The sequence below is a fragment of the Ranitomeya imitator genome, chromosome 1 (genome assembly GCF_032444005.1).
Source record: "Ranitomeya imitator isolate aRanImi1 chromosome 1, aRanImi1.pri, whole genome shotgun sequence".
NCBI classification, from domain to species: Eukaryota; Metazoa; Chordata; class Amphibia; order Anura; family Dendrobatidae; genus Ranitomeya; species Ranitomeya imitator.
This window is the reverse complement of record NC_091282.1, coordinates 573469805-573483742: the sequence shown is the minus strand read 5'-3', so window position 1 is coordinate 573483742 and position 13938 is coordinate 573469805.

Genomic DNA, 13938 nt, shown 5'->3' with positions numbered 1-13938 from the left:
TGACAGGTTAGAATAGATATATACACATAGGATATATAGATATCAATGTTATATATATATATATATATATATATATATATCACTGCTCAAAAAAATAAAGTGAACACTAAAATCCAACATCCTAGATATCACTGAAATATTCCAGTTGTATATCTTTATTCATTAAATAGTGGAATGTGTTGAGAGCAATAAAACATAAAAATTATCAATATAAATCACAACTAATATCCCACGGAGGTCTGAAGTTGGAATGATGCTCAAAATCAAAGTGGAAAATGAAGTTACAGGCTGATCCAACTTCACTGGAAATGCCTCAAGACAAGGAAATGATGCTCAGTAGTGTGTGTGGCCTTTACGTGCCTGTATGACCTCCCTACAACGCCTGGGCATGCTCCTGATGAGGCGACGGATGGTCTCCTGAGGGAACTCCGCTCAGACCTGGACTAAAGCATCCGCCAACTCCTGGACAGTCTGTGGTGCAATGTGACGTTGGTGGATAGTGCGAGACATGATGTCCCAGATGTGTTCAGTCGGAGTCAGGTCTGGGGAACGGGTGAGCCAGTTCATAGCTTCAATGCCTACATCTTGCAGGAACGGCTGACTCACTCCAGCCACGTGAGGTCTGGCTTTGTCCTGCATTAGGAGGAACCCAGGGCCAACCGCACCAGCATATGGTCTCACAAGGTGTCCAAGGATCTCATCTTGGTACCTAACCCACACCATTACTGACCCACTGCCAAAATGGTCATGCTGAAGGATGTTGCAGGCAGCAGATCGCTCTCCACGGCGTCTCCAGACTCTGTCACGTCTGTCACATGTGCTCAGTGTGAACCTGCTTTCATCTGTGAAGAGCACAGGCTGCCAGTGTCAAATTTGCCCATCCTGGGCATCAGGACTAGGAAGTGGACCCTCTGGGTCACGACTTTAGAGCCCCCGAGGGCGAGTGAACCAGATGATGCCACCCCCTGTACAGGGACAGTCTTGAGACACAGCAAAGGATGCACGGAGCCTAGGAACCTAAGGAGATGCTGGTAAAGACCAGCAAAAGCAATAGACGAAAAGGAGTTTGAGCAGGGCAGACGCAGGGAAGAAGTACACGACGGGTGCCGCCATATTGGAAGCGGAGCTGCCGGGGCACGACCTCCCAGAAGCCCCAGCGACGAAAGGAGCGCGTCTGCGCATGCGCGGACCGCAGAATGGACGAGCGCCGGAGAAGCTAAGAGACAGAGCAGGAAGGAGCATCGGGAGTGCGCCGGCCGGACAGGTAAGTATGAGGTAGCGGCGTAACCTTACCCCCTCTATTACCCCCCCCCCCTCTTTAAAACTGGAAATGGATCTTTTCAAGATTACAGGAGCATTGATATTCTCCAGGGGTTCCTAAGATCTTTCTTCAGGACCAAAGCCTTTCCAATCAATTAAGTAAAAAGTCTTACCCGTAACAAATTTCCTAGCGAGAATATCCTTAACCTCAAAAGAAGCATCGGAGGAAATAGGTAAATGAGAATGCGACGGAGCAGAATGAAAATTATTAATGATGATTAAAAATTGCGGGTTTGAGGAGTGATACATGAAAAGAGTTGGGAATACGTAATGAGGTGGGCAACTTCAACTTGTAAGCTACATCATCAATCTGGCTAGAAATTTCAAAGGGACCGATGTAACGTGGACCTAATTTTTGAGAGGGAATCTTGAGTCTAATGTAGCAAGACCTTGTCACCTGGACGATACGGAGGAACATCTAAATGCCTTTTGTCAGCATACTTTTTCATTCTGCAACTAGCCCTCTGAAGCGCCTCCTTAGCCTGCTGCCAAATTTTGGAGAATTCCAAAGACAAGGCATCCTCCGCCGGTACACCAGAGGTGTGGAAAACAGGGAGAGGAATGCCAGGATATTGCCCAAAAACAATAAAAAAAAAGATTTAGACGAAGATTCACTAGTATGGTTATTATAAGCGAATTCAGCCCAAGGAAGAAAAGACACCCAGTCATCATGATGAGCAATAGTAAAATGGCGAAGATAAGATGTGAGAATTTGATTCACACGCTCCACTAGTCCGTTGGACTGGGGATGGTATGCAGAAAAATCTAACGATACCTTCATAAGTCCACAAAGAGCTCTCCAAAAACAAGAGGTAAACTGAACTCAACGATCGGACACGATATGCTGAGAGAATCCATGAAGTTGAAATACTTGATGTAAAAAGACCTTAGCTAGATCGGGAGCTGAAGGTAAACCAGGTAGAGAGATGAAGTGGGCCATTTTGGAAAATCTATCCACCACCACCAAAATTACAGTGCAATTAGAAGATTTCGGTAAGTCAGTGATGAAATCCATTGCAATATGACTCCAGGGAACCCAGGGCACAGGAAGTGGATGCAATGGTCCAGAAGGAAGCTGTCGAGCAACTTTGTTCCTAGCACATGAGGAACAAGAGGCAACAAAATTCAGAACATCTTGGCGAAGCGAAGGCCACCAGTAATGGCGAGAAATCAGGGTGAGAGTTTTATTGCCCCCAACATGTCCAGCGAACCGGGAAGAATGACCCCTACGTAAAACTTTCATTTTGTCACGATTTGACACAAAGGTTTTTTCCCGGGGGTGTAGAGATCACCTTCAGAGGAGCCAACGAAACAATCTTAGCAGGATCAAGAATATGCGCTGGTCTCTCCTCTTCATCCAGAGGTTGAAAAGATCTTGACAGGGCATCAGCTTTAATGTTCTTATTCCCGGGTCAGAAATGTAACTCAAACATCCGAAAAACAAGGACCATCTGGCTTGTCGAGGATTTAGCCTTTGGGCGGACTGGACATAGGACAGATTGTAGTGATCTGTAAAAATAAAGAAAGGATGTACAGCCCCTTCTAGGAGGTACCGCCACTCCTCCAGGGCCAATTTTATGGCCAGTAATTCCTTGTCACCAATGGAATAGTTTCGCTCCAGAGGAGAGAAAGCCTTAGAGAAAAACCCACAGGGGACTAATCGACCCTAGTTAGATCTTTGGAGTAGAACCGCTCCAGCTCCAATAGAGGATGCATCAACTTCAAGGATAAACGGTTTGTTGGAATCTGGACGATGGAGCACCGTTGCTGAAGCAAACTCTTGCTTCAGAGTTTGGAAAGCAGCTGCGGCCTCTGGAGGCCAGAGATTAGAGTTTGCTCCCTTGCGGACCAGAGCAGAAATTGGTTTGGTCAAAGAGGAGAAATGAGGTATAAATAGTCTATAGTAGTTGGCGAAGCCAAGGAATCGCCCGAAGGACGTGGCCAATTTAGGACGGACGACACCTTCTCAGGATCCATCTTCAGACCATCCTCAGAGACAATATAACCCAGGAAGGGTACCGACGACTGTTCAAAGACACATTTCTCAATATTCACGAAGAGATGATTCTGTCTTAAATGTAGTAAAACCTGGCGAACATCACGTTGATGAGTGGATAAATCTGGAGAAAAGACGAGGATGTCATCCAAGTAGACCACGACACTGGTATAGAGGCAATCTCGAAAGATGTCGCTGACAAACTCTTGGAACACAGCTTGAGCATTAGAAAGTCCAAAAGGCATTACCAAATACTCATAGTGACAGTCCCGAGTGTTGAATGCGGTTTTCCACTCGTCCCCCGCACGGATACCAATCAAATTGTAGGCTCCCCGGAGGTCTAGCTTGGTAAAAATTCGTGCTCCCCTCAGGCGGTCGAAGAGTTCTGAAATAAGAGGCAATGGGCATTTATTCTTCACAGTGCTGTTATTTAACCCTCTGTAGTCAATACAAGGATGAAGGGTACCATCCTTCTTTTTCACAAAATAGAAACTTGCCCCAACCTGAGACGAAGATTTTCGAATAAAACCTTTGGTAAGGTTTTCTTGAATATAGTCCGACATAGCTTGAGTTTCTGCAGGCGAGAGAGGATAAATTCTTCCTCTAGGAGTGGTACCAGGTACAAGGTCTACAGGACAGTCGTAGGGTCTATGTGGCGGAAGAGTATCCGCCTCCTTTTTGTCAAAAACATCTGCAAAAGAAGCATAGACAGAGGGCAACCCGGAAGGGATGGGGAAAGGACAGGGGACACCAACAGGACGCACCGGCAGCAGACAACGAGTCCGACAGGAATCCCCCCAGTGAAGAATGTTGCCCCTATGCCAATCTAAGAAGGGTTTGTGGACCCGTAACCACAGAAGACCGAGAAGAATGGGATGAGAGATGTTGGCTAAAACAAAAATTGAGATTCTCTCCCTATGGAGAGCCCCTACCTGAAGCTCAACTAACTGAGTAACTTGAGTGACAGTCTCTTGCAGAGGTCTCCCGTTAACAGAAGCGAGAAAGAGAGGATTCTCTAAAGACCTAACAGGGACAGAAAACTTAATAACCTCCTCCAACCTAATAAAATTTCCCGCTGCACCGGAGTCCACATACGCCTCAAGAGAAATACGCTTATCATGAATGTGCAACAAAACTGGTAGAGTGAGGGGTAGAGAGGTTTCACATGCACCTAGGTAGGCCTCTCTTACCTGATCTAGGTGGATGAGTTTTCCGGACGATCTGGGCAGACTCAGAGAAGATGAGAGGAGCTTCCACAGTAAAAACAGAGACCTTGGGCACGTCTCTCCCGACATTGTTCGGAGAGTTTAAGACGATCCACTTGCATAGGCTCTGAGGCAGGAACCGAAGCAGGGACTCTGGGCCGTGGACTGAGAGGTCTACGAGAAGGCATTGACGGACGAGGAAATTTCGTCTCCCGAGCTCGCTCCTGAAAGCGAAGATCTATGCGTGTAGCCAAGGCAATTAAATCCTCCAAATTAGTTGGAGTATCTTGACCTGCTAATTCATCTTTAATACGGCTAGAAAGCCCCCGCCAGAAAGCCCCTACTAACACCTCATTATTCCAACCCAAATCAGAAGATAAGGTCCGAAACTGGATAGCGTATTGCCCAACAGTTAAAGACCCCTGCAGTAAATTAAACAAAGCCTCAGTGGTTGAGGCCAAGCGACCCGGTTCATCAAATACCCGACGAAAGGTCTCTAGAAATGGAGTGAGCTGAAGAACCACTGGATCATCCAGCTCCCAAAGAGGATTAACCCAAGCTAAAGCATCTCCCTTCAAATGAGAAACAATAAAAGCCACCTAGGCCCGATCCGTAGGATACTGCATAGGAAGGAGCTCAAAATGAAGACGGCACTGAGCCAAACCAAATAGAACACTTTTGATATTATGATGCCCATGAAACACAATAATGTCTCAGGCACAATGTGTCTCAGATGAACAAAATAGCAGACCACAAACTACAAAATAAAAATTGTATATAGAAAATATAAATAAAATATATAAAATAAAAAATGTAATCATATAGCTGCTATAGCATATGAATGGCAAACCATTCGGATAACTGGTAGAAAAACTAGACCCCAGAAATGAAAATCAAACAAAAAAAATAAATAAAGAATGATGTTTCAAATAACGAAAGGCAAGTATGGTATAACAATATAATATATCTTTATTGAATTATAAAGGATGGCACTATAAAAGTGTGCCTGTGCTTGGAGGCATAAATATATATAGAAATTAAGTGCTATCAAAATGGCCTATAAAAAGGAACTATTCCAATGTCTATAGCATAAAAACGTGAGCGGACACAACAGAAGGTAGATTTACAATATTAATATACAACCACTTCATCACCTGGACCTAAGGCGTGCAAAGATGCATGTAAATATACCTATATGCCTGTGATCACAGAAGGAAAATAAAAATTAAATAAAAACAAAAAAAGTTATATGTTGCAGAATAAAATCAAAAAAGTGCACCGTGCTGGTAATAATATACCCACTATGTAATATATATATATAAATGTGTATTACATCACAACTATGTGTGTGATGCTAAAAAAGTGCATCAGTGCAATATAAACAGCTGGAAACGTATAATATATCCAAACAAATGACTAAATGTGTGTGAGAAACCAAAAAATCCCTGACGAAGGAGTATATCCGAAACGCGCGTCGGGGTGCGCTGTGCTTGGAGTGAACGGACCGTGACAGGTAGTGACCTATTGTCATTATTAGGGCATTTTTGTTGACATATATATCACTTGGAACCGGGCGGACTCTGATGCAGGGTTTAGGCACATATTGTGCTGTTTCCACAGACGGATTTTTTGGTTTCTCACACACATTTAGTCATTTGTTTGGATATATTATACGTTTCCAGCTGTTTATATTGCACTGATGCACTTTTTTAGCATCACACACATAGTTGTGATGTAATACACATTTATATATATATATTACATAGTGGGTATATTATTACCAGCACGGTGCACTTTTTTGATTTTATTCTGCAACATATAACTTTTTTTGTTTTTATTTAATTTTTATTTTCCTTCTGTGATCACAGGCATATAGGTATATTTACATGCATCTTTGCACGCCTTAGGTCCAGGTGATGAAGTGGTTGTATATTAATATTGTAAATCTACCTTCTGTTGTGTCCGCTCACGTTTTTATGCTATAGACATTGGAATAGTTCCTTTTTATAGGCCATTTTGATAGCACTTAATTTCTATATATATTTATGCCTCCAAGCACAGGCACACTTTTATAGTGCCATCCTTTATAATTCAATAAAGATATATTATATTGTTATACCATACTTGCCTTTCGTTATTTGAAACATCATTCTTTATTTATTTTTTATGTTTGATTTTCATTTCTGGGGTCTAGTTTTTCTAACAATGTGTCTCAGGCAGTCTCTTTCGAGTGGACACTCCTAGTCACAGTAGTACCCAGAAAGACCGTACCTTGAGAAAGAGCAGCGAAACGCGCGTCGGTAGCGGCGAGACACGGGTCCGGCACTATACGATCAGATGGGTAAGCATTCCTGACAAGCACCGCCAGGACGGAGGGAAGACGGAGCTACTGAAGTGAGTTGGCGGAGGCACTGGCCAGATAGAGGCAGCAAAAGACAAAGTACTGACCGGAAAGATGAAGGCACACATAGACGAAAACAACGGAGACTCAGAACTAGCGGGCACGGCAGGAACACGGGACTGGAAGGCACGGCAGGAACACGGAACTGGAAGGCACGGCAGGAACACGGAACTGGAAGGAATGGCAGGAACACGGGACTGGAAGGCACGGCAGGAACATGGGACTGGAAGGCATGGCAAACAGACAGTCTTGAGACACAGCAAAGGATGCACAGAGCCTATGAACCTAAAGAGATGCTGGTAAAGACCAGCAAACGCAATAGATGCAAAGAAGTCTGAGCAGGGCAGGCGCTGGGAAGAAGTACCCGACGGGTGCTGCCATACTGGAGGCGGAGCCGCCAGGTCACGACCCCCCAGAAGCCCCAGCGACGAAAGGAGCGTGTCTGCGCATGTGCGGACCGCAGAATGGACGAGCGCCGGAGAAGCTGGAAGAGCAGGAAGGAGCATCAGGAGCGCGCCGGCCGGACAGGTAACACTGGGGTTCTGTGGCAAATGCCAAGCGTCCTGCACGGTGTTGGGCTGTGAGCACAACCCCATCTGTGGATGTCGGGCACTCAGACCATCCTCATGGAGTCTGTTTCTAACCATTTGTGCAGACACATGCACATTTGTGGCCTGCTAGAGGTAATTTTGCAGGGCTCTGGCAGTAGTGCTCCTCCTGTTCCTCCTTGCACAAAGGCTGAGGTAGCGGTCCTGCTGCTGAGCTGTTGCCCTCCTACGGCCCTTCCACATCTCCTGATGTGCTGGCCTGCCTCCTGGTAGTGCCTCCAGCCTCTGGACACTACCCTGACAGACACATCAAACCTTCTTGCCACAGCTCGCATTGATGTGCCATCCTGGATTAGCTGCACTACCTGAGGCTCTTGTGTGGGTTGTAGAGTCCGTCTCATGCTACCACGAGTGTGAAAGCACAACCAACATTCAAAAGTGACCAAAACATCAGCCAGAAAGCATTGGTACGGAGATGTGGACCCCACCTGCAGAACCACTCCTTTATTGAGTGTGTTTTGATAATTGCCATTAATTTCCATCTGTTGTCTATTCCATTTGCACAACAGCATGTGAAATTGATTGTCAAACAGTGTTGCTTCCTAAATGGACAGTTTGATTTCACAGAAGTTTGATTTACTTGAAGTTCTATTCTGTTTTTTAAGTGTTCCCTTTATTTTTTTTGATATATGAAAAATTATTTTTCAGAAAAAAAATGGCATGAGCTCCTGCACAATTTTTGTAACCAGCAGAGGGAAAGTCGACGGTTGGGAGCCGATGTTTATAGCCTGGGAAGGGGGTAATACCCATGGAGCTTCACAGACTGTTAATATCACCTCACAGCTGCATAACTAGCCTTTACTGGCTATTAAAATGGGGTACCCTAAAAAAATGGAAGCCTTTCGTATGGTCTTCTGCAGCCTCTTCTCTTCTCCGCTAACGCCAAGGTAACTTCTCTGTGGACCAGTATGCAGTCCGTTTCCATACCTTGTCTTCAGAACTGGCTTGTAACAATGAGGCTCTGATGGCAACCTTCTGGGAAGCTCTCTCTGGGCGAATCAAGGACAAACTGGCAGGCAGGGAAATACCCACCACTCTGGATGACCTGGTGTCTCTCGCAAACAGAATTGACATTAGGGTCCATGAATGCAACAAAGAGGTGAACCGCGAGAGAAGAGTGGTACCCCTGGCTCCCACCTTCCAACTACTGATCATTAAGCAAGTTCCTGCGGCGACTTCTTTGCTTGAACCAATGCAGATTGATCTGGTGAAGCTATCCAAGTGCCGCCACGAGGTTCATCGGGCTGAAGAGACATGCTTCTACTGCGGCAGCTCCGAAGACCTTATTTGATCCTGCCCCGAGAAACCAGGAAACACCAGTTCCTAGGGTTAGTAGGAGAGGCTACCCTGGGCAAGACTTCTCGCTCTCCATCGTTAACCCTGACTGTATCTGTCTCCTGCGGCAAAGAAACTTTTGTTGAATTGGCCCATCTGGACTCTGCGGGTAACTTTGTTCAACAGGCTGTGGTCGAGCGGTATAAGATTCCGGTCCTACGTCTTCTGGATCCGTTGGTGATTACTTCAGTAGATGGAAAGCCTCTTTCCGAGACAATCCAGTTCATCATGAAGCCTGTGGATCTTCGGTGGGGACGCTGCATTCGGAGATTTCTCTTCATGTGCTGTCTGGGCTCTCTTATCCTCTAGTTCTAGGTCTCCCGTGGCTGCAAAAATACAAACCTGTTCTGGACTGGAGGTCTGGAGAAGTACTCCGTTGGGCTCAGGATGTCACAAAATGTGCCTTGCTCCTGTTCGTTCTGTCCAGTCCCCTACTTCTCTTGATAATTTGCCTTGCCTGTCTGCGGCATATTGGACGTATGTGGACGTCTTTAACAAGGAGGCGGCCGAGACCTTGCCACCTCATAGGCTATATGACCGCTCGATTGACCTCCTGCTGGGTACCTCACCCCCACGAGGCCGAATCTACCCCATCCCAGGCCGAGACTCGCGCTATGTCCGAGTATATAGAAGAGAACCTTGCTAGGGGATTTATCCGGAAATCCTCATCTCCGGCAGGAGCTGGGTTTTTCTTTGTGAAGGACTGCTCTCTGCGACTCTGCATTGACTACAGGGGCCTTAACCAAATCACGGTAAAAAATAAGTACCCCCTACCCCTGATCTCCAAGCTGTTTGATCATGGGCCTCTGATGTTTCCTTTTCTTCTTATTAACCCTCCGTCACATACAACTGATCTGACAGGCGCTTCTCTTTTACTTTCATTTCTCCTTCCTCACCAGATTGTGAGGAAACCCCCTCCCTCCAGGTAGTCTCCTGTCTCTTGAAGGTCTGTGAAACCTGATATCACAGTTGGATTTCAGAGCTTCAGGGGAGAGGATATAGCTGCACAGATCTCTCAGGCTCATTGTATGTGAATACGTCACATTCAGTAAGGTTGGTATTTTATGTTTTTATTCATCACAATAGTTTATTTAGCTTGTTTTATGAATGTATAGCACAAAATGTGAGGATATTTCATAGAAATAAGGGAGATTTTATAAAAGAAAGTGTGCTGCTCAGGCATATACAGTAGTTCCCTAACATATTCCTTCTCTTGCTTCAGATTATCTGCTGAAATGGAGAGGAAAATGTACAATTTATCCAAACAACTTGATGTTGAGGAAGTAACAAACATGCTGTTAGATGATAGAGACCTCACACTGAATGAGGATTTAGGAGAGGAAAGTGAGATTGATTCTCATGATGAGGTGGAAGAATGTGTCCTGGATTCTGAAACAGAGCAAGATGGTGACAGTGGTGAGGATGAAGAAGTTGGATCATATTATATTGGAAAAGATAAAAATACTAAATGGAACAAGAAGCCATTCCAGAAAAATCGTACTTCTTCTATCAACACTTCATGATGATGCTGCCATCGATCCTGGGACTGGGGCAGAAAAAAACCTGGAGATAATTACATTTTACAATGCCACCAAAGGGGGTGTGGATACAGCAGATCAGATGTGCTCCACTTTCAACGTCAGCAGAAACATCAAACGTTGGCCAATGGTCATATTTTTTGCTATGTTGAATTTGTGTGGTATAAATTCACAAGTAATTTATCTTGAAAACAAGCTTGAACCACTCCGTAGACGATTGTATCTGAAAAAATTGGCCCATGAACTAGTACTTGGAGAGCTACGCAGGAGAAGCGTGAAAACAATCGGTATCCCCTCTCGCCTTCAAGTTCAGCTCAAAAGGTTCCGCCCAGAAGATGATGGTGAAAAGTCACCATCTGCACCACCTCACAAAAGAAGGAGATGCACAACCTGCCAAACGGAAAGCGGAACCAGAAGGCTTTCAAATTATGAATGTCTCAAATGTCATAAAGCAATTTGCCTGACACATGCAAAAATGGTGTGTAATTCTTGCTATTTGCTCTGCAAGTGTGACTTTTCTTGGGAAACCTCAGCATCTACTTCTGATTGAATATGTTTTTAATAGTACTTAAGGTACCTTAAAATTAAGTTTGTGTTCAAAAATTTTCTTTGTACATTTTTTTGAGAGAGTCGAACTGGGGACTATTTGGCGGGAGTTTTGAAAAGTTTGTATTTCATAGTTATTAGTTTTATGTTAAGTAAATGTTTTTTTTTGCAACTGATTATGTGTAGTCTCTTTTATTACATCCCTATGAAGGTCACTGATCACTTTTAGAGCACTGAAATTGCAAACATTAGATATTATAGGTATTTTTCCAGCAGGCGCCTGACAGGCACATTATATGTGAACTCGTTAGTCCGAATATTGTATGTGACGGAGGGTTAAGAGGAGTGAATCTGAGAAAGCCGCTACCGAGTGAAGATTAGACCAGGAATGTTTGCTCTGTTTTATTTAATACCTCAGTTAATAACTGAGAACTCTTGGGGTATGTGCACACGTTGCGGATACCATTGCGGATTTTTCTGCGTGGATTCTGAAATTTCGGATTTCACCTGTGTTTTTACACCTGCAGATTCCAATTATCGAATAGGTGTAAAACGCAGCGAAATCCATGCAAAGAATTGACATGCTGCGGAAAATAAACCGCAGCGTTTCTGTGCTGTATTTTCTGCAGCATGTGCACTGCGGATTTGGTTTTCCATAGGTTTATATGGTACTGTACAACGCATGGAAAACTGCTGTGGATTCCCAGCGTCCGATCCACAGCCAAATCTGCAATGTGTGCACATACCCTTGGACTATCTGCAAACAGGGTTACTGGTCTTCTAGTGATAATCTCCTGCTGATAAAAGTGTGTATCAAAACTACAGCAAGCAGCCCAGTAAGTGACCGCTGGAATCAGGGTCTCAGCCCATACATCACGCTCCTCTCAGATTAGGTGGCAAAAACCAGGTGACAGATTCCCTTTATGGTATATTGTGGAGACATTGTTGTGTGGCAATTTTACTTAATGTAGTTCAGAGAATGCACTGCTGCTCTGACAACGCACCACCCGAATTGTGTCCTGGGGATGAGACGACCGCTGGAGCTACAGCGACAAGTCCAGAGAAGGCCAAACACACATGTACCTTCACTTTCTGTAATCATGCATTAGTGCTAACAATACTTAGGAGCCTACTAAGGAATGGACTTTAGAAGACTGGAGATAAAAAGCACCACATTTAATATAAGATACAGCAAAATTCAAAACATTTGATTGAAACAGATTTATTTTAGTTGCGAGTTTATTTATTTTTTTACAACATGCAGTACAATCCTGCAGAAAATCTATATATATTTGAGGCATCGGGATTACTCGCTAATCCCGCCCCCTGCACAGTAGCTCCGCCTCCCACCACATCACCACACACAATCCCGCCCCCCAACCCATCACCACACACAATCCCGCCCCCCAACCCATCACCACACACAATCTCGCCCCCCACCCCATCACCACACACAATCCTGCCCCCCACCACACACAATCTCGCCCCCCACCCCATCACAACCCAAAATACCGCCCCCCCACCACATCCTCACCAATAATCCCGCCCCCCACCACCCATAATCCTACCCCCACCACTTTACCACATATAATCCCGCCCCCCACCACATTACCACACATAATCCCACCCTTCACATAATCCCGCCCCCCACATTACCACACGAGGTTCCGTCTCCCACATTACCACACGAGGCTCCGTCCTCACACATTACCACACGAGGCTGCGTCCCCACACATTACCACACGAGGCTTCGTCCTCACACATTACCACACGAGGCTTCGTCCTCACACATTACCACACGAGGCTTCGTCCTCACACATTACCACACGAGGCTTCGTCCTCACACATTACCAAACGAGGCTGCGTCTCCACACATTACCACACGAGGCTCCGTCCACACACATTACCACACGAGGCTCCATCCCCCCACATTACCACACGAGGCTCCATCCCCCCACATTACCACACGAGGCTCCGTCTCCACACATTACCACATGAGGCTCTGTCCCCATACATTACCACATGAGGCTCTGTCCCCATACATTACCATACGAGGCTCTGCCCCCACACATTACCACACGAGGCTCCGTACCCACACATTACCACAAGCAGCACTTCCTTTCTATGTAGTTTAACCACTTCAGCCAAGGTAAACGTACATTTAATTGCCAGGTCCATCTCACAGGCCGCAGGAAAATCCGGACAACGATGCAGTAGCTGATCGACAACAACAAAATCGTAGGATTGGTTATCAACAACTAACACCTGAGCAGGTTGATAAGGACAGAGAGAGATATCACAAGGTTTATATTAGATAGCAATGAGCGTGCCGAGCGTTAGCTGGCTGGAAACAGCTAGTATAACTAGTTAAATGTGTTGGACACCCCATATTGGATCACTACGTTTCTCCCCCAGTAAAATAAGATTTATACTCCCCTCTGGTGCCAGCACCATCCCAGCAGTGTCGGCACTGGTTCTCCTGGGGCTTGTATGACATTGTTATGTCATGTGATGCCTGTGGCCAATCAGTGCTGACTTTCCTCTCCTACGGACACAACTGACATCAGAGGAAGTTTTGTGGATGTTCTCTTACTTCATCCATATGTCGGAAGGAGGGGCGCATGAAGCCAGTGACAATGTTATGTCAAGTAACCCTAGGAGAGTCAGTGCCAGCCCTGGAGGCGAGTTTAAGTGTTATTTTACTGGGGGAAACATAGGGATTCAGAAAAGGTTGTTCCTGCAGTGGACAAGTTCTATTGATGAGTGAGCAAGCTAGAATAAGGTGTTATCTGACTGTGCTTGAGTGCTAATCACTAGGATAAGGTGTTATCTGACCATGCTCCAGTGCTAATCACTAGTATAAGGTGTTATCTGACCATGCTCGAGTGCTAATCACTAGGATAAGGTGTTATCTGACCATGCTCAAGTGCCTATCACTAGGATAAGGTGTTATCTGACCATGCTCAAGTGCCTATCACTAGGATAAGGT